Genomic DNA, 21,484 nt, shown 5'->3' with positions numbered 1-21,484 from the left:
GTTATATTTCCTTATACTGTATACATTTAGGTTATTCCTTAACAATCTCAATGCTTTGTAAGTATTAAATGAACTTACTAGCTTATTCAATAGCAATGTAAGATTGCAATCATTTAACAATTTGAGCAATTTGAGTTCTTTTATATACTTTGGATTTGTTTCTGTATTATTATTATTTTTTTTTAAATCTAATTCTCTGCTTAGGAGGAAAAAACACCCAAACAAAACATTTTTCTCTCTGAAGTTTGCTTAACTTATTTTTATTTTAGCATTCTTCCGTCTTTTCCAAATTTTCATCTCATGGAAGTAAAATGAAACTTGGATTACTGGGTCTTATAAAATGGTACAGCACTTCATCTGTCTATTTATCTCTCCACATATGAATCTACATTTTGAGTTCTACTCTAAATTATATTGAGAATGGAATGGAACGGGACGGAACAGAACAGAACAGAACAGAACAGAATGTATTGGGATGAAGAGTAGAGTAGAATAGAGTAGAGTAGAATATAGAAAATGAATAAAATAGACAAATAGAATATAGAAATAGAATAGAATATAGAAAATGAATAAAATAGAATATAGAAATAGAATATAGAATATAGAATATAGAAATATGAAAGGAATAGACTAGACTAGACTAGACTAGACTAGACTAGACTAGACTAGACTAGACTAGACTAGACTAGACTAGAATAGAATAGAATAGAATAGAATAGAATAGGAATTCTTTATTGGCCAAGTGTGTTTGGACACACAAGGAATTTGTCTCTGGTGCAGAAGCTCTCAGTGTACATTAAAAAAAAAGCCAAGTGATACATCATAAATTATAAATCATAGTTACAATAATTAATCATAAGATTAAAAAACAAGTGATAAATCATAAGGTACCAATAATAGATGAGAAATAAGGAAAGATGAGATGATGAGAAAGATGAGAAAGCGAGGAGGATAATAGCACTACAGTTATCTACTATATGAGTAGATAACCTTAGGCTTCAGACAGTGTTGTGAAAATTAAGTGTTCAGCAGAGTGATGGCACAGGGGAAACACTACCCTTGTGTCTAGTTTTGGCATGCAATGCCATATAGCGGCATCCTGAGGGCCAGTGGTGGGTTTCAATTTTTTTTACTACTGGTTCTGTGGGCGTGGCTTGGTGGGCATGGCAGGGGAAGGATACTGTAAAATCTCCATTCCCACCCCACTCCAGGGGAAGGTTACTGCAAAATCCCCATTTCCTCTCGATCAGCTGGGACTTGGGAGGCAGAGAATAAATGGGGGCGGGGCCAGTCAGAATTTTTACTACCAGTTCTCCTGCTGAAACTCACCTCTGTTGAGGGGTGACATTGAAATAGTTTATGTCCAGGAAGTGAGGGGTCTAATACACTCCAAAAATGGCTTGAACTATATAAAGTGTGTGTGTGGGGGGAAATGCCTGACTTTCACTTTACTCCGAGAACTTCACCTTTGCGAAGTATTTCACCGTACTCCGCAGAGTATGTCCGCATTGTGCTGATTCTCCAAACTGCATTTTAATCAGTCTCTGTGTAAGTAATACATTCTTCTCTTGCCACATCCATTTGAAAAAATAATTTAACTTATTCTGAAGATTCTTTTATCTGCCTCTCCCTTTCTGCCAACCCATCAATCTAAAACTGGCAATGAAATATTATTAGATTTTCTTTGGCCAGCTCTGTTGCATGAAAATCAGTAGTGAAGCTTCAGGGAATGGATAGAAAAGAAACATCACAACTAAAGGTGTTATATCTTGGAGAGGTAACAATACTCAAGGTGTCTTTTAACATACCTGGGATATTTACCAATAAAATGAGTGAAAATTAAACTTTGGGTATGCTTTTATATTTACAGCTATGACAATATTCTGATTTGTAACCTGGGTGGTATATATTTGTAAATTTATATCACCTTTTTTTTTTAATGTGTCTGTTTTACACTATTTTAAGAAGTCATATTAAAGTATGTTTAACAGTTTAGCTTAACAGACTAAAAAAACCCTGAGCTGTGAATCAGTTGTTGAATTTCACTTTGACCATGAATTCACTTAACAGAATAACAGATTTGGGAGGGACCTTAGAGGTCTTCTAGTCCTCCTGCTGAAGCAGAAACCCTATACCTGTTTTCACCTAGACTTCCTGAGTCAGTAAAACACACGAGTAGTCCCAAAAACCTCTTTTATTGCAACAGCTGTGAATTATGTTCAATCACAGCTGAGTCCCAAGTATTTTCAAAAAGTCCTTTGGGATAATCACCCACCTTTATCTCCCTTGACACGCTGCCAAAGACCTACTTGGCAAAGCCACACGGAGTCCAGAATCAAATAGAGATGCCGACTGGGAACAGAATTAACAACGTTGCTTTCCTGCAAAGGGCCCACGTGCCTTTGCTCCTCTTTTAAACCTTATGGGAGGGGCCAATCATCCCTTGGCCCTACTCCTGAGTCGTCCTCTTTGCTTCAGCTGTTCTTGCCTTCTGGCAGCTCTGCGTATGCGTGCACTAGGAACAGGCTCATCCTGTTCCTCTGCCTCTCTGATGTCCGACTCTGGAGGCTCTGGAGTCTGGCCCTATCTCTCCCTCCAAGCAGAGCCCTCATCCGAGCCTTCCCCAGACACTCCAGGACTGGCCCATGTTCCTCCCCAGCCTCCTTACTGTCCGACTCTGCTGCCAGCTGTGCAGGCTGCTGACGGACCACAACAATATCATTTCAGTCAAGTGGTTGTCCAATCTCTTCTTAAAAACCTCTGAAGTCAAGTTGTTCCATCGATTCATTGTTCTATCATAAAATATCTCCTTAGTGCTAGATTGTTTCTCTCCTTGACTAGCTTCCATCCATTGCTTCTTGTCTTGCTTTCAGGTGCTTTGTAAAATAGGTTGACCCCCCCCACCTCATCTTTGTGGTAGCCTCTTAGATATTGGAACACTGCTGTCATGTCACCACTAATCCTTCTTTTCATTGAATAGACATACTCAATTTGACTGACAGTAAAATAAGTATTTGTGCTTATAGGATAGAGCTTTGGATTCATTGATCAGAATGACCAAATGTGATTCGAAGTTTCTGTCAGGAACACCTTGAATCAAGAAGTCTTCTTCTAAGGTTGCTGGTCATTTGAAAAGATGCAGTTGCAAATCAATGTTCTGTTTGCAAACTCACCTGTTCCAAATCACCTGTTTTTGCCTTCAAATCCAGAGTGCTACACAACCTTTCTAAACAGTAGGAAACAGAGTAAACACAATTCTCTTCAAATTACCAAAGTTTTCTATAGGAGAGTTAAAGTCACTGTCAAGTTGCAGTAGGGATTTTTTTCTTCTTCTTCATGATTTCATAGCTGTGCAATTTTCTGAACAATAGTAGACTATCACTATCTTCTTTCAGATTGCCGTCACTGATTTTTTTAAAAAAAATAATTTAATTTTACTTTACTTTATTTCCAGTCTAACTTACTAGGTGGCTCAGTGGCTAAGACACTGAGCTTGTCAATCAGAAAGGTCGGCAGTTCGGCGGTTCAAATCCCTAGTACAGGTCTCTTGCGTGAGCAGGGGGTTGGACTAGATGACCTCCAAGCTCCCTTCCAACTCTGTTACTGTTACCCAATATCTCTGGGACTTCCTGGTCAACTTTCCTTCAAACAGTAACCAGAGAAACTCCTGATCAGTTTTTCAAACATCATTCATTGTTAGTGAAGTACATTTGCGTAAACTAACAATATCTGTAGGTGCAGCCAACGTTCAACTTAAATTTATTATTATTATTATTATTAGTTCAATTTATATGCCGCCTTTCTCCGGAGACTCAGGGAGTCTCCAATTTATCTGAATTTGAAAACAAAAAGATAACTAAGTCATGTCGATTCTCTCTTTGATTTGCAAAAATTCCTTATTTATGCAATGGAATTGTACTAAGACATCTAATTTGTATTTTCCAGTTACTTTTCCTTAATATGCCTAATCCATTTAATTAGAATTGCTATAAATAATCCATATAAAATACGTCACCGAACAAACTATGCTTTACTTATGTACATGGCACATTTTAATACTTAAAGGCATTAGAACAGATGTTAGGTGCCTGCTAAACTTGTTTTCAGTTTTCTTTTATTTATATGTTAATGAGAATTTAATTACTTCATGAATACTTAAACAATCTAAGGGGGGTTGATATCATTAGCTTGAACATGACAAGAACCACAAGTGACCACATGGGAAGACGAAAATTGCTTTTAGTTTACTTGAAGACAGGAAGATGAATTCATTTCATCCCCTGCTGTTTCTTACCTGACACAGAAAAGCCAAAAAAAAAAAAAAGCCAAAAAAAAAAAATCCTGAGTATACAGTGAATTTTACTTTCCTACAAACGAAGGGATCAGAAGAAGATAAGTCTAGATAAATGTATTTTTTTTCTTTTTGAATTTGAATTTATTTCTTTCACTAACTAAACCACAAATGCATTCTTATGTGATCTTTCCTTTCTTAAGCGAGACTGTGTCTGTCATGCAATTGCCTTGCAGTTTGAATCCCATTCAGGGATACATCGCATTATTTTAAATATTCAGATTTTAAAACATAGGATTAGAAATGTCACCTGGCGTAGCTAGCAGAAATAGGGGATAAGCTAATTCTCGTGTCATGTTTGAACTCTGCTCTTATTAAACATTGCCACATTGCCTTAGAAGTTTATCAATTTTCCCAGGATTTGACAGGCTTGTTACTTGTAAACCACTGCAAAAATAGATGGGAGAAAGTTAAAATTAAGAAAAAGGAAGGGAGGGAGGGAGAGATAGAGGGAAGGAAAGAAAGAGGGAAGGAGAGGAAAAGGAGAGGAAGGAAGGAGGAAGGGAGGGGGGAAGGAGGGAAAGAGAGGGGGGAGACGAAAGAAGGAAGGAAAGAAGGAAGGAAGAAAGGAGGTGGAGGGAGAAAGAGAGAGGGGGGAAAGAAGGAAGGAAAGAAGGAAGGAGGGAGGGAGAGGGAGAGAGACAGAGGGGGAGAGGAAAGAAGGAAGGACAGAAGGAAGGAGGAAGGGAGGGGGAGGGAGAGAGAGAGAAAGAGAGGGGGAGAGGAAAGAAGGAAGGACAGAAGGAAGGAGGAAGGGAGGGAGGGGGAGAGAGAGAAAGAGAGGGGGAGAGGAAAGAAGGAAGGAAAGAAGGAAGGAGGGAGGGAGGGAGGGAGAGGGAGAGAGAAAGAGAGAGAGAGAAAGCTGGGTATACAGAACCTGTGTTAGAATCATTAGTAATTTTTTCCCTTGCAAAATTTCTTTACTTAAACTTAAGACTTTAGTAGAATTCTATTGGCAAGTTTATTAACTTCCAAATAATATTAAGATCTTTACTTCGACCACTAACAGGCTTGGGCATTTTTTTTTTAATGTTATTCACAATTTTTTTTCCCCCTCAACAGGAATGACCATAGAATCATAGAATGGAAGTGACTTTGGACAGCATCTCATAAACCCTCAGAGCTAGAAACATGTTTTTATTTTAAGGGAAAGTTTTCATGTTTTGAAAACCAACTCTTGGGTCTAAATACTATAATTCTCTCTCTGTGTGTTGTATGTCTATGTCTGTCTATGTGCACGTGTGTGCGTGTGTGTGTGTGTACACAGACATATACTCCCCAGTTGAAAGTCAAAGGGAATAAGTGATCTGCTTTTTGTTTCATGTTATACATTTTCTCCTTTTCAGTCTTGTGTTTTCTTAATATGAACTTTTGTTATCCGTACTACCTTTTCCTATTTCTAAGGAAAAATATATATGTCCAGAGAAATCAGGCAAAACAAGGAAGGGATTTTAGTCATTGAAAAGTTGACAATTATTTCTAGAGATCAGCAAAGTCATCAAGAGAAGCAGCAATAGGTTTGTATGTATACATACTCTGTGTGTGTGTGTGTGTGTGTGTGTGTGTTTGTGTGTCCATGTGTGTGTCCACACACACACACACAGAGAATATATTGGACACAAGGCTGTCTTCGCTTCAGCTCTTGAAGTCAAAAGGCTTCCAAATCCCTTGCGCTTAATGGAATTTGTGACCTAGGAGGTCCATCAAGGTAGTTGACAATGTTATTCCAAGAGAAGGTTTATTTTCACAGCACTTTAAAACTATGTCTGTCACCTTATGGCATTTGGGTCACCAACAGTCAAAATAAAAAATACTCCCCAAAGGATAAAAAGTAAGTTTTTCAACTAATTCAACTCATGAAAGTTCCATGGCCCATCAGGGAGATAAAAATGCACTTTTCTAAGCTGTCAAAGGGAAGAGCGCAAGGTCACCCTACAGCTTCTTACGGACAAACCCATCAAATTTGGACAGAGACAGGGTTGGTTAAATGTTTTGCCGTGAATCAACTGCCCTCTTGGTCATCTCATTGATAATTATAGGCAGCTCATTCAGTGTTAAGGATTGTAGGGTCCCTACTTAGATTTTTCTCCTCTCCTTCTCTTTGGATTGTCACAGGTGATCCTTCCGACCTGAAGGAAGGGAAGGGAAGAGATCTGATAGAAAATTGTTAGATATTTTTTTCTTTTAATGGAAGTAAGCATTCTTCAAACATAGAGTATAGACATAAGTTTTCCCTAACTATCCTCAATCATATATAAACCTGCTGAAAAGTATTGTTCTCTCTGTCTCTGTCTCTGTCTCTGTCTGTCTCTCTGTCTCTCTCTCTGTCTCTGTCTCCCTCTCTGTGTGTGTGTGTGTATATATATTGGACTATAAGAGGCACCTACATTTAGAAGAGGAAAACTACACAAAAAGGTTTTGGCCTCCACGCACCCCCCATTTTCAGGCCTTTTTTCAGGCCTTCTTTTTTTGGCCTATTTTCACGGCTTTTTTGGCCCATTTTCGCTGCTTTTTTTGGCCGGCTTTTGAGGCTTTTTCAGCCCGCTTTTGAGGGGGGTTTTGGCCCATTTTTGAGGCTTTTTTTGGCCCGTTTTCAAGGTTTCTCTCAGCCCATTTTTGGGACTTTTTTCAGCCCGTTTTTGAGACTTTTTTCGACCCATTATCGAGGCTTTTTTTTCCAGCCTGTCTTCGAGGCTTTTTTTGGCCCGCTTTTGAAGCTTTTTTCAACCTATTTTTTTCAGAAATGGGCCTTAAAAAGCCTCAAAAGTGGGCTGAAGAAAGGCCTGAAAAAGGCCAAAGAAAGGGCCGAAAATGAGGCATGAGGAGGCAAAAAAAAAACAGCTGGCAGGTGAGTGGGGCTTCAGCAATATTCAGTCTATAAGATGCACAGACATTTTCACCCCCTTTTGGGAGACAAAAATGTGTGTCTTGTAGTCTGAAAAATACAGTATATCCAGTGGTGGGATTCTGCCAGTTCGCACCACTTCTGGAGAACCGGTTGCTAAATTTCTGAGCAGTTTGGTGAACTGGTTGTTGGAAGAAATCATTAGGGCAGAGAACCGGTTGTTAAATTAGTTGAATCCCACCACTGCGTATATCTATATCTGTATCTGTATCTGTATCCGTATCCGTATCCGTATCCGTATCCGTATCCGTATCCGTATCCGTATCCATATCTATCTATATCTGTCTGTCTGTCTGTCTGTCTGTCTCTGTGTGTGAGAGAGAAATTTCATTTTAATGTATGCCGATTAGTGTACATTCAAAGTGGCAATAAAGTTATTCTAAGTCTAAGTCTGCACACTTTAAGCAGCTTTGAATATCACATCTTATCCTTCTTTATGAAAGAAGGTGAACTTTCTCCAGACAATAAATGTCATAACATTCCTTTCAGATCACAGTCTGGAGACATTTTTTCCCCCCCACAAGTGCTAGATGGCATTTCCTAGGAGATCTACAGAAAAAAAAAAAATACAAAATTTATTCCATAATAGCTGACAGAATTTCGCTGGGGAAGGGAAAATGGCATCCCAATATGGAAAACAATCATTGGGGATAAATTTTTGAGTTAAGAATTTATCAGGTGTCATTTTTCACTGATTGCTTCAACGGCAATATATTAGAAATCATATATCGTCATAAAATTGACAGTCTCTCTTAAGTCTGACTGCAGCTATCATTCTGGTTATTGTTTCTCATCGGTCTTAGGGAAGTATTCGGAGTGCTTCATAATAGTTTTAAAAGCACTGTGGGGACACCTATATAATTTTATAATAACCCATCTTATTTATTTTTTTTCCTGGATGATATTTTTTATTTTTGCTTTTCTTTGTCTCGGGTTGGGAAGATATATCATACAGATGAACATATTTCTTAGCTTCTTTTAGAATTTTGCCAGGCAGTTTACAATCATTATCATAAACATATTTTTAACTATCGTCTAAAAGCTTCAGCCAAGTACAGTATAGTACGTAAAATGAATTCTAACACGGTTTGTGCTAACCTCATAAAGAAATAAATGGATCAATTAAAATGATCAATTAAAACAGTCTCTCGACAGCAGGAACAAGATTAATCTGAAGAGCAAATTGCAGCTCCAGTAGAGAGTTGAAATTAATGCTGGTGCTGAAACCATCTGGAAGAAGGCAAAGGAAAAACACTCCTGTAAGGTTGCCAAGAAGATGGCATGGATGTGTCCATGGCGGGCGGGGGGGGGGAATCATGATGCCACCCTCCTACAAAAACCTGAAAGGAAAACTGACTGTTGGTTGTGTGAATTGCACACAGGTAGACAACCTGGTTCAGTTTAACTGGGCAAAGAAGAGCAACAAATATTATTAGGGGAGTGTATGCTAAAACATGTGAAGAACAGTTGCAGGAATTGGGTATGTCTAATTTAATGAAGATTTAATGAATTGGGTATGTCTAGTTTAATGAAGGGACTCCTGTGAGTCCCTTGGACTGCAAGGCAATCAAACCAGTTGGGCCCAGAGGAGATCAACCCTGACTGCTCTTTAGAAGGCCAGATCCTGAAGATGAAACTCAGATACTTTGGCCACCTAATGAGAAGGAAGGACTCACTGGAGAAGAGCCTAATGCTGGGAATGATGAGGGCTAAAGAAGAAGTGGGTGACAGAGAAGGAGGGGGCTGGATGGAGTCACTGAAGCCGTTGGCGTGAGCTTAAATGGACTCCGGGGGATGATAGAGGACAGGAAGGCCTGGAGGAACGTTATCCATGGGGTTGCGATGGGTTGGACACAATTTCGCAACTAACAACAACAACAATTTAATGAAAAGAAGGACTAGGAGTGACATAATAGTTGTGTTCCAACATATCAGGGGCTGCTACAAAGAAGAGGGGGTCAACCTGTCATCCAAAGACCTGAGGGTAGGACAAGAAGCAGTGGATGGAAACTAATCAAGGGAAGACCCAATCTAGAACTAAGGAGAAATTTCCTGTCAGTGAGAACAATTAATCGGTGGGACGCCTTGCCTCCAGAAGTTGTGGGTGCTCCAACACTGGAAGTTTTTAAGAAGTGGTTGGACAAATATTTGCCTAAAATGGTATAGGGTTTCCTGTTTGAGCAGGGGGTTGGACTAGAAGATCTCCAAGGTCCCTTCCAGCTCTATTCTGTTATTCTTTTACTGGCAACACTAAGCCCTTTTTTCCAAGTGTACTCTTGACAATTATTAATCAAGAAAGGGAACATGGAAGAAAAAGCAACATCATAAAATTTATGACACTCCCAAAGGAATCATTTCCCCCCTAATCTCCATCTTAAGTTCTATATAAAAGATGAGCCCCTTAGTTCCATCTGGAGGTACATGTATTTTTCAACAGTTATCCCAAATCAAACAAGTCCTACCAGCATTCTTTACTGTAGAGTAGTCACTGTATATAGGAACGCGGTGACTCAGTGACTAACATGCTGAGCTTGTCAATCGAAAGGTCGGCAGTTTAGTGGTTCAAATCCCTAATGCTGCATAACAAGGTGAGCTCCTGTTACTTGTCCCAGCTTCTGCCAACCTAGCAGTTCGAAAGCAGGTTAAAAAAATGCAAGTAGAAAAATGGGGACCACCTTTGGTGGGAAGGTAACAGCGTTCTGTGTGCCTTTGGCATTTAGTCATGCCGGCCATATGACCATGGAGACGTCTTCGGATAGTGCTGGCTCTTCAGCTTTGAAAAGGAGATGACCACCGCCCCCTAGAGTCAGGAACAACTAGCACATATGTGCAAGGGGAACCTTTAGCTTTAGTCACTGTATGTCATATTGGATTAGAAGACTGGCTCCAATAGATTAAACTTTTTATGAAACTGGGAGTTCTGTTTGACCATTTCAGGAAGCTAGCTGATGGGTTTCAACACTGGCCATTTATTCTAATTCAAAATGTCTTTGTATAGATGTTTAATTTTTCATCTTGATGCTGCAGATGTGGTCCATCTATGACATCATCAACAGTTCTTTCTGAGTTAAGAAACAAGGAGGTACTCAATAAACTGTCAATTTCATTATTTATTTATTTATTTTATTTTTTATTAAATTTTTATACTGCTCTTCTCCTGCTGGACTCAGTTTCAGTTTCAGTTTCAGTTTATTTGATTTGTATACCGCCCTACTCCTGAAGGACTCAGGGCGGTGAACAGCCAAACAATAAAATACATAGATACAAAAAAATTAAAAACCAGATAAAATCAAATTAAATCATTTTGGCCCAGACAGATTAAAACACCCCAATAATTTAAAAACAGATTAAAATTTACATATTAAAAAGAGGGAAAAGATTAGGCCAAGCCCACCTGGTGGAATAAAAAGGTCTTCACAGCGCGGCGGAAGGTGCGCAGATCCGGGATCCTCCGTATCTCCGGGGGGAGCTCATTCCAGACGGTAGGTGCCCCCACAGAGAAGGCTCTCCCCCTAGGGGCCGCCAGTCGACACTGTTTGGCTGACGGCACCCGGAGGAGTCCCTCTCTATGAGAGCGTACTAGTCGGTGGGAGGCTATTGGTGGTAGTAGGCGGTCCCGTAAATAACCAGGTCCTAAGCCATGGAGCGCTTTAAAGGTGGTAACCAAAACCTTGAAGCGCACCCGGAAGACCACCGGGAGCCAGTGCAGCTCGCGCAGGAGAGGTGCTACATGGGAGTGCCATGTCGCTCCCATTACCACCCGCGCGGCCGCACTCTGCGCCAGTTGGAGCCTCCAGGTGCTCCTCAAGGGGATGCACAGCCTAGAATAAAAAAACATCCCAATACAAAATTTAAAATTTTTAAAAGAATTAAATTTGATGCAATTACATTTAACAAACTAGATATTCCATAGAATGCAGAGTTAAAGAATATGAAAGGAATGTTAGTTCAATGTTGTAGGGCAATTAGCATTGGCTAATAAGTGCAAAGCTGCAACCAATAGACTTAGAGACCATAACATGATGGAAGAGATCTTTTTGGAGAATGATGACAAAGACACCAAAAATGTATCAACATTCAAATAGTTTAAATAGTGAACGAGGAAGATTATCAGCTGCTTCCTGTATGGAGATCAGCAGCTAAATGTGTGCACTAAAGATATGATTACTGCTGCCATGTTTCAAATCTGTTCCAAAGAAGCTTGCATATGTCTGACAGAGCATCAACAATTGTCTCTCACAGCAATCTCCAGAGTCACATCACCAATATCACATCTTTTGTGCTGTCTAAGTGAACTAAACTGGTGAGGACTACTTGATGTTGTGATTCCCTGCAACCGAACAGCTGCTACAATTAAATAACTGGATTTGATTAGGTCTGTTGAGTTGTACCAGCCCAACCAATGCTGTAATTTCAATTGGACACGCAGACAGAATCACGGTTTCTACTGGAGATCAAGCCATATTGTACTTCAAGCCACATCCAAAAATAATATGGAATTTTTGGAAGTTTGACATTCAGACAAATCAGCCATCAACAGACACACAGAGACAAACTCCCTTTATGTGCCATTTGAAGAATGCAATCCAAAACCCAGGAATGAAACAAACAGCATTGTGTATATTTAGCCAAAACCCCAGATTAAGCAGGTAATAGCAGCAAATAATCAGTCAGAGAGGCAGCAATATTCTAAGCAATACAATTAAGGAGATATCAAAGATTGGCAGGGTGTGTTTCTATATATAAATGGCCATTAAGCCCCTCTTCTTTGTGCTGTTGATGTAACCTTGATAATGAAACATCTTCAAGAAAACAATCAAGCTCAGCAAGGATCAAGAATCCAATTGATTTGCAGGATCATGTAAGAATTAAACAATGTCAGGATATAATGGCAAAGTTTCCTTTCCCATATTATCTTGGCTCCAACTGGTCCAGAACGTAGCCGCACTGGTGATTATGGGCGCAGCTCGTTACGCCCATGTAACACCTCTCCTACGCGAGCTGCACTGGCTCCTGGTGGTCTTCCGGGTGCGATTCAAGGTGTTAGTTATCACCTTTAAAGCGCTCCATGGCTTAGGACCTGGGTACCTACGAGACCGTCTTTTGCCACCAATAGCCTCCCACCGACCAGTTCGTTCTCACAGGGAGGGACTACTCAGGGTACCGTCAGTCAAATTATGTCGACTGGCGACTCCCAGGGGGAGGGCCTTCTCTGTGGGGGCTCCAACCCTTTGGAATGAACTGCCCCCGGAGATACGGAATATCCCTGATCTCCGTGCTTTCCGCCGTGCCCTCAAGACCCTGATGTTCCAACAGGCGGGGCTAAACATACAAACATGCGAATGATTTTTTAAATGTTATCTAATTCTGGGTTTTATTTAATTGACCAAACTAAGTAACAATTTTAATTAGCAATTTTATGATGTTTGTGTGTCTATATTTTTCTTGACTGTACACCGCCTTGAGTCCTACGGGAGAAAGGCGGTATAGAAATATAATAAATAAATAAATAAATAAATAAATAAATAAATAAATAAATAAATAAATAAATAAATAAATAAATAAATAAATAAATAAATAAATCTTTGACTGGTTGACAGGAAGGATATCAATAAACCAAAAGGCATTTATGATTGGATCTTTACTGAAGTGCCATTGATGTTCTGTCTCAGCGGGTTTTTTTAAAAAATAATAATTTCATTGTTGGAAAACAGCCTTTAATTAAATTATTCATAATGTATGTGTTTCAGGGTAACCAACTGAACATCAGCAATTGCCATCTAATGGGGTCTTATATATGAAGCAAGGGGAAAAAAAATAATCCTGGCAGGCTAAAAAGAACAGGATGGCAATTGATTGTATTTCTTCGGTTTGGAAATGAAAAACTCGGTATATTATATGAAGCAACGCTGAGTTATGCTGGAAGCTGTTATTTGTGGAAAGCAACTGTAGTGAGTCAGCGGAGGTAGGATCACCCAAATCCTGGCTGTATATTAAGATAGAAGTAGGGATGGTTTCATTGTTAATCCTTTTTCAAGCAAGAGTTGAAATAAATAGATAACCTTCACACAAAAGAAATAGATCATTCTTCTTCCTTGCGAAACGTGAACAATTCAAGCAAAGAGAGTAAGAGAGGTGCAATCCTGGGTGCGACATCTTGGGTGCAATCCCCCAAAAACTGGAGCATTCCTTGAACAACACCACCACCATCATCTTCATTTAACAGCCGCGTAATGCCTTGCGGGGTGGAGTCGGGGCGACTGAATGGAGCTAGCAGAGTGTTTACTGGCCGGATGCCCTTCCTGTTGCCAATGCAGAGCTTTATTCAGCCTATAAATTCTCTTTTTTTTTTTAAAAAAAAAAAAGTTTTTATTCAGCATTTTTCACCTTTAAAATAACAATTACACTTTTACAGCTTTCCATTACTGGAATTTTTTCACAATTTCAACTTATCCTTCGGCTTATTGTGTAGATATGCATTCTTATTTCTTAAGTACTTATTTATATAATATATACAATATATACATATCTATTACATGCTATATGTAAATGCATATGTATATGTATAGGTATTTCTCTTTAGCCAGGTTCTACCTATGTAAACCAAGATATTATGCAGCCCTAGTTCAGTGAAATCACAATTCACTAGTTTCTGGGCTTTTTTTCTTCTGGCAGCCAGCAGACCCTTTGCTGCCCATTGGGGAGCAAAGTAATACCTTGGTTTAAAGAAAAACAAATATTGTACCTTTACAGGGAGGATACATGAGATGAGGGTGTGGCTAACTGATGAGGTCTTATAAGGCCGAAATAGATCTATCTTAGTCTCCCAACGGGCAGCAAAGGGTCTGCTGGCTGCCAGAAAAAGAAAAGAAAAAAAAAGCCCAGAAACTAGTGAATTGTGATTTCACTGAACTAGGGCTGCATAATATCTTGGTTTACGTAGGTAGAACCTGACTAAAGAGAAATACACATAAAAACTACAAAAAAGATATGTGTGTGTGTGTGTGTGTGTGTGTGTGTGTGTGTGTGTCTGTGTGTGTCTGTGTGTGTGTGTGTATACAGTTAATATTTATTTATTTATTTATTTATTTATTTATTTATTTATTTATTTATTTATTTATTTATTTATTTATTTATTTATTTATTTATTTATTTATTTATTTATTTATTTATTTATTTATTTATTTATTTATTTATTTATTTATTTATTTATTTATTTAGAATTTGTATACTGCCCTTCTCCCTGAGGACTCAGGGCGGTGAACAGCCAAGTAAAAACATCAAGTACAAATATTAAAATACAGTTAAAATATATATATATAAATTTGGCCCCATTAATTAAAAACAATAAACAAAACACTTAAAAACACTTAAAAAATTAGGCCAGCCCGGCTTGCTGGAAAAGGAAGGTTTTAAGGGCACGGCGGAAGGCACTGAGGTCTTGGATTCTCCTTATCTCTGGAGGCAGTTGATTCCAGAGGGTAGGTGCCCCCACAGAGAAGGCCCTCCCCCTGGGGGTCACCAGCCTGCACTGTTTGGCTGATGGCACCCCGAGGAGGCCCTCTCTGTGGGAGGGCACGGGTCGATGGGAGGTCGTCGGTGGCAGCAGGCGGTCTCGAAGATAGCTAGGCCCTATGCCATGGAGCGCTTTAAAGGTGATAACCAACACCTTGAAGCGCACCCAGAAGACCACTGGGAGCCAGTGCAGCTCGCGCAGGAGCGGTGTTACATGGGAGCGCCATGCTGCTCCCATCACTACCCGCGCTGCTGCGTTCTGGACCAGTTGGAGCCTCCGGGTGCTCCTCAAGGGGAGCCCCATGTAGAGAGCGTTGCAGTAGTCAAGGCGAGAGGTGACGAGGGCATGAGTGACTGTGCACAGGGAATCCCGATCAAGAAAGGGCCGCAACTGGCGGATCAGGCCAGTTTCTTCCCATGTAATGGCAAACATATCCCTAGAAGGGTAGCAGCGACGTTTCGACAAAATCACATTTGTCATCTTCTGGCTGAAGTTCTCGGTTTGGTTCTTATGGGCAAACAGTTTGACGAAAGCTTAGCACAAGTTTTAAAATAAAAAAAAATTAAACTTTTAAACGTTCCAGAGATCGTGATGTCTATCGCTTCTTATATATACATATACATATATAGTTATATTATCTTCTCTTAACATTCACTATGCATTAATTTTAGACTTCTTTTCCAGCCAATTATACCACCTATTCCATGTCTCATAGTATACTGTTTCTTCTCTGTCCCTTAATTCCATCATTAATTTGTCCCTTTCTGAACATTCTAGCACCTTTTTTATAATCATTGTGTTTGATGGAGTATGTTGTTGTTTCCAATTTTGGGCAAATGAAATTCTGGCTGCGGTGATTATATGGAGCATGAGGTATTGAATTTCTTTACTCATCTTTCCTTTTATAATACCCCAAAGAAATAACTCTGGTTTCATGTTGATTTTTAGTTCAATAATTACCTCCAACCACTTTTTAATTTTTAACCAATAATCTCTGTCTTTGGGACATGTCCACCACATGTAGTAGTATGTCCCTTGTTGGTGGTTACACTTCCAGCAATTTGGTAGGATATTAGGAAACATCTTGGCCAATCTCACCAGGGGTAGCAGATATATTCTCATTGTGTCCAGAGAGAGAAATATTTGCCTCTACCTAGGATTGAACTCACAGCCTCCTGACTGTGAGGCGAGAGCTCCACCTCTAGGCCACCGCACCACTCATTCCTTGAACACCATCGACATTGACAAAATCACCAGCAGTCAATTGCAAAAGAAAGGTTTACCTGGAACAGTTTATATCCTGTGACAATATTTTTAGCACCATCCAAGAGCAATATCTATTTATCAAAGGTCCTTGGGAAGGACTGCATAGATGGACAAAAATGCCAAATCCAGTTGGCTGACTGTGCAACCAACCATAATGATATACTGCTAATTTTGCCTAGACTCTTCAGCTTGAGGATATGATGAGAATACTGTCCTTTTATAGATCAAGGTTTGGTGTCTTTTATAGTGCTTTGATGCTCAACCATAAGGAAGGCTGAGTGCCAAAGAATTGAGGCATTTGAACTATGGTGCTAGAGACAACTCCTGCGATGGAAGGCTATCAAACCAGTTAGTCCTAGAGGAGATCAACCCTGACTGCTCTTTAGAAGGCCAGATCCTGAAGATGAAACTCAGATACTTTGGCCACTTAAGGAGAAGGAAGGACTCACTGGAGAAGAGCCTAATGCTGGGAAAGATTGAGGGCAAAAGAAAGGGATGGCAGAGAATGAGGTGGCTGGATGGAATCACTTAAGCAGTTGGTTTGAACTTAAATGGACTCTGGGGGATGGTAGAGGACAGGAAGGCCAGGAGAAAAGTTGTCCATGGGGTCACGATGGGTCGGACATTACTTCGCAACTAACAACAAATAGTGCTTCAGTTTGGCAATTGGTACTTCCTGAGCTAGTTGACAGTTATGCTTCCCTGTTCATAAATTTGTTAGACTCTAGCAAGTAACCCTAGAGGGGAAGCAAAGCCAAAATTATTCTGATTGGACTCCTGTGGTTCATTTATAGTGTTTGCATTTAGCACAGCAGACTTGTGGTCTAGAACCAAGGCCATTAAGCGTATTTATATATTAAGAGGAGAAGAAGAGAGATTTATTGAAAAAAAGCAACATGCTGTGGTGAAAAGCTTGCATCCCTGAACTTTTGTCTTCTCACTGGGGGGAAAAGGAGAAAGTGTTTTATGCTTTCTGTAGGAATTAGGATGAGCGAGAGAAATCCGTCTTCCAATCAGGGAGTAGACAAGGAGAGACAATCAAAACAATAAAACGAAATCCCTTTTCTTGTTAACTCTACTCTTAACGTCCCTGGTGTGCAAACACTCAACAAGACAGGAAAAACACCTTTCACAGTTTTCTTTGGTAAGTCTTCTGTGGAATTGGAAAAAAAAAAAAAAACCTGGCTGAATGTCTCCAGAGTCTGATTTTGGTCACCCTTTGAGGTCCATATGAAATTTGTGTCTTTATAATACGTTGTTTCAAATACTTTGGCCACTTAATGAGAAGGAAGGAAGGACTCCCTGGAGAAGAGCCTAATGCTGGGAACGATGGAGGGCAAAAGAAGAAGGGGACGACAGAGAACGAGGTGGCTGGATGGAGTCACTGAAGCAGTCGGTGTGAGCTTAAATAGACTCCAGAGGATGGTAGAGGACAGAAAGGCCTGGGGGAACGTTGTCCATGGAGTCACGATGGGTCAGACACGACTTCGCAACTAACAACAAACAAAATACGTTGCTGGGTTGTACTTGTATAATTTCTACTTAACGTTATTTTTTAATGTTGTCATCTGACCTATCCTTTTTACAGATATTTGAAGAGAGTTACAATTAATCAGGTTTCATTTTACTGTCACCACAAAGCAGAGCCATCGTCTGGGATTGAAGAGAAGGCTTCCAAACAAGAGTGTGTGAAGATCTCACTTTCAAAATTGGTTGCAGAGGGCTTTTCGTTTTTCTAAAACATCTACCTTTTTTTTTTTTTTTTTTGCTCGCATCTCAGTGAGTTGCAAACTGGGCTACTTTCTGTCTGAATCTTGATAATGCCAGGAATTGAACGAATGAATCCGTTTAGGCTGTTTATCATTCACCTTCTGCCTACTCTTCGATAGGAGAATAATTTGTGGTGAATAATGTACATAAAATGATGGAAATCTCCAAATTATTTTTCAAGAGTTTATTACATGGTGTGTTTTGAATTTAACATTAACATTGCACTGCATTAATTTATAATGATCCTGCAAACTTCTCGGCTATGAATCTTTCCTAAAATAAAATATCCACTAAACTTCATTACTAAAGCTGCCTTTCAATTTTAATGAGAAATCTTGTATTTCACGAGTTTCTTGCATTGTATCAAAAGTTTCCATGTAAGTTGGAAGGTCCAACGAACTTTTCACATTTTCTTTCAAGGGCTATTTTTCTTTGGTTTTTTGATGGAACTTGAATTCTTAAGCTTTCCTTGATCAATTGAGGTTATATTCTCACTGTATGGGAAGGCTAGTAAATACAGTTTAGGAAATAACAGAATAACAGAGTAGGAAGGGACGTTGAATGTCATCTAGTCCAACCCCCTGCTCAAGCATGGGCCGGATGCATCATGTATAGTGTTGTGGTCCACCAGCAGCCTGCGGACCTGGCAACAGAGTTGGACAGTGAGGAGGGTGGGGAGAACCATGGGCCAGTCATGGAGTCAGGAGAAGGCCTGGAGAAGGGCTCTGCATCTGAGGCAGAGTTGGGGCCAGAGCCATCTGGGAGCGATGTGCGGACTCCGGAGCCTCCAGAGGTGAACAGCAGAGAGGCAGAGGAACAGGAGGCGCCTGCTCCTAGTGCACTCATGCGAAGAGCTGCCAGAAGGCAAGAGCAACTGAAGCAAAAAGGACGACTCGGGAGTAAGGCCAGAAGATGATTGGCCCTTCCCAGAAGGCTTAAAAGAGCAGCAACGAGCCGTTGGGTTCTTTGTAGAAAAGCAACGTTGATTCCAGTGCTTCTTGTCAGCATCTCTTGAACTTTGTGGGGTTTTTGCCAAGAAAAGCCTTTGGCAGGTTGCCAAAGATATCAAAGGTTGGTGATAAGGCCAATGGACTGGTTATGAAGAATTTTTTTTAGACTAAGATGAGAATGAATTAATTCTCAGCTGTTTTAATAAAATAAGTTTGTTCAGGACTGAACATATAAACATATAAAAATATGTACATGAGATATTTTACGAGAACAGTCCTCCATTCCTCTAACCGCAATAAAATACCTTATGCCACCAGACTTCAAATTTTGGGCTTAGACAACTTAGAATTATGCCGCCTTCAGTCTGACCTAAGCATAGCTCATAAAATTATCTGCTACAACATCCTACCTATCAATGACTACTTCAGCTTCAACCACAACAATACACGAGCAAATAATAGATACAAACTCAAGGTAAACCGTTCCAAACTCGATTGCAGAAAATATGACTTCAGTAACAGAGTGGTCAATGCCTGGAATGCACTACCTGACTCTGTGGTTTCTTCCCCAAACCCCCAAAACTTTAACCTTAAACCGTCTACTGTTGACCTCACCCAATTCCTAAGAGGCCTGTAAGGGGCGTGCATAAGTGCACCAGCAGGTCTACCATCCCTGTCCTAATATTCCTTTTTACTTACTCTTTTCATGTATTCAAATTATGTTTATACTTTTACCTGTTATCTTACAGTATATATGCTTGACAAATAAACTTATGATTATGATTATGAATTGTGTTTGGTAATCACTACTTGGGCCTCGGTCACAACGTATAGGCCATGCCCAGCCCAGCTCCACAAGTGAGAAAAACATCATGAAACATCATGTGACGGCAATGTGACTTGGCGAGTTTGACGTCCATACCATTTCTGTTAATTGGCTGTCCAGTCTCTTCTTGAAAGCTTCCAGTGATGGGGCACTGACAACTTCTGAAGGTAAGCTGTTCCATTGGTTCCAAGTTCTGTCAGAAATTTCTCCTTATTTCTAGGTTGAACCTCTCTTTGAACTGTTTCCATTCATTGTTTCTTGTCTGGATTTCAGGTGCTTTGGAAAATAGGTTGATCCCCGCCCCCTATGTGTGACAGCCCCTCAAATATGCTATCATGTCACCCCTAGTCCTTCTCTTCACTAGACTAACCATGCCTAGTTCCTGCATAAATTATAGTCTCCAGAACCTTAATCATCTTGGTCTCCTCTGCACTCTTTCCAAAGTTTCTACATCTTGAATAGAATAGAATAGAATAGAATAGAATAGAATAGAATAGAATAGAATAGAATAGAATAGAATAGAATAGAAGACTTGGAAGGGACCTTATAAGGTCTTATAGTCCAACCCCCTGCTCAGGCAGGAAACTCTATACATCTTTTTTTTTTGTAATGTGATGACCAAAACTGGATGCAGTATTCCAGGTGTCACCTCACTAAGGCTTTATAGAGCAGTACTAGTACCTCACATGATCTTGATTTTATCCCTCTGTTATTGCAAGCTAGGATTGCATTGGCTTTTTTGGCTGCTGCCACACAATGCTGGCTCATATTTAACTGATTGTCCACTAGGACTCCAAGATCCCTCTCACAGTTCCTGCTATTCAGCCAGGTTTCACCTAATCTGTATATTTGTTTTTTCTTGTCTAAGTGTAACATTTTCTCCATATTGAATTTCATTGTGTTGGTTAGGAAAATCTACTGTATATAAATTTATGGGGAAGAGATAAAGTTTAAATGTGGTATTTTTTTCTTTGTTGTACCAAGACTAAGGGGTTGTAGCATATATCAGTAGGGCTGAGCAAGATCATGAGGACCCCCAATTTTATCATTTGGAACTTGGAATCAATCCACTGTTGGAGAAGGGAGGGAGGGAGGGGGAGAGGGGGGAGGGAGGAGGGGGAAGAAGGAAGGAAGGAGGGAGGGAGGGAGGGAGGGAAGGGAAGAGAAGGAAAGAAGGAAGAGGGAGAGGGGAAGGAAGGAAAGAGGCAAGGAGAGGAGGGAGGGAAGGGAGGAAGGAAAGAAGGAAGAGAGGGGGAAAGGAAAGAAAGGAAGGCAGGAAAGATAGATAGATAGATAGATAGATAGATAGATAGATAGATAGATAGATAGATAGATAGATAGATAGATAGATAGATAGAAAGAAAGAAAGAAAGAAAGAAAGAAAGAAAGAAAGAAAGAAAGAAAGAAAGAAAGAAAGGAGGGAGGGGAAGGAAGGAGTGAAGGAGAGGAGGGAGGGAAGGAGGAAGAGGGAGAGGGGGAAGGAAGGAAAGAAGGAAAGAAAGAAGGAAGAGGGGGAGGGAAAGAAGGAAGGAAAGAGGGAGGGAGGAAGGCTTGTGAAGCATTTTTAAGGTGGTTTCTCTACCTGATCCTTTTCTAATGTATTGTTAATGCTGTTTCAATTTTAAGACTTAATGTGTTACGGTTTCTTTATTTATACTGCTTTTATGAAACTGCAATCCACCCACAATCACTCAGTAATGAGATGGGCTGCATACAAATTTAATAAATAAATAAAAAAAGATACTTTAATAATGAGAACAGCACTCCTTCTGATAACCAACTGGGAAGATTTAGCAAAAATAAGTACGGAAATTATTCACAAAGGTATTCCTGTAATTGAACATTTCATGTTCAATTAGCAGAACTAAAGAAAGCAATTCTTAAAATGCTGTTCACCTGC

The sequence above is a fragment of the Pantherophis guttatus genome, chromosome 5 (assembly GCF_059756535.1).
Source record: "Pantherophis guttatus breed Tessera chromosome 5, ASM5975653v1, whole genome shotgun sequence".
Lineage (NCBI taxonomy): Eukaryota > Metazoa > Chordata > Lepidosauria > Squamata > Colubridae > Pantherophis > Pantherophis guttatus.
The sequence above is the reverse complement of the archived record's forward strand: the minus strand, read 5'-3'. Positions refer to the sequence as shown.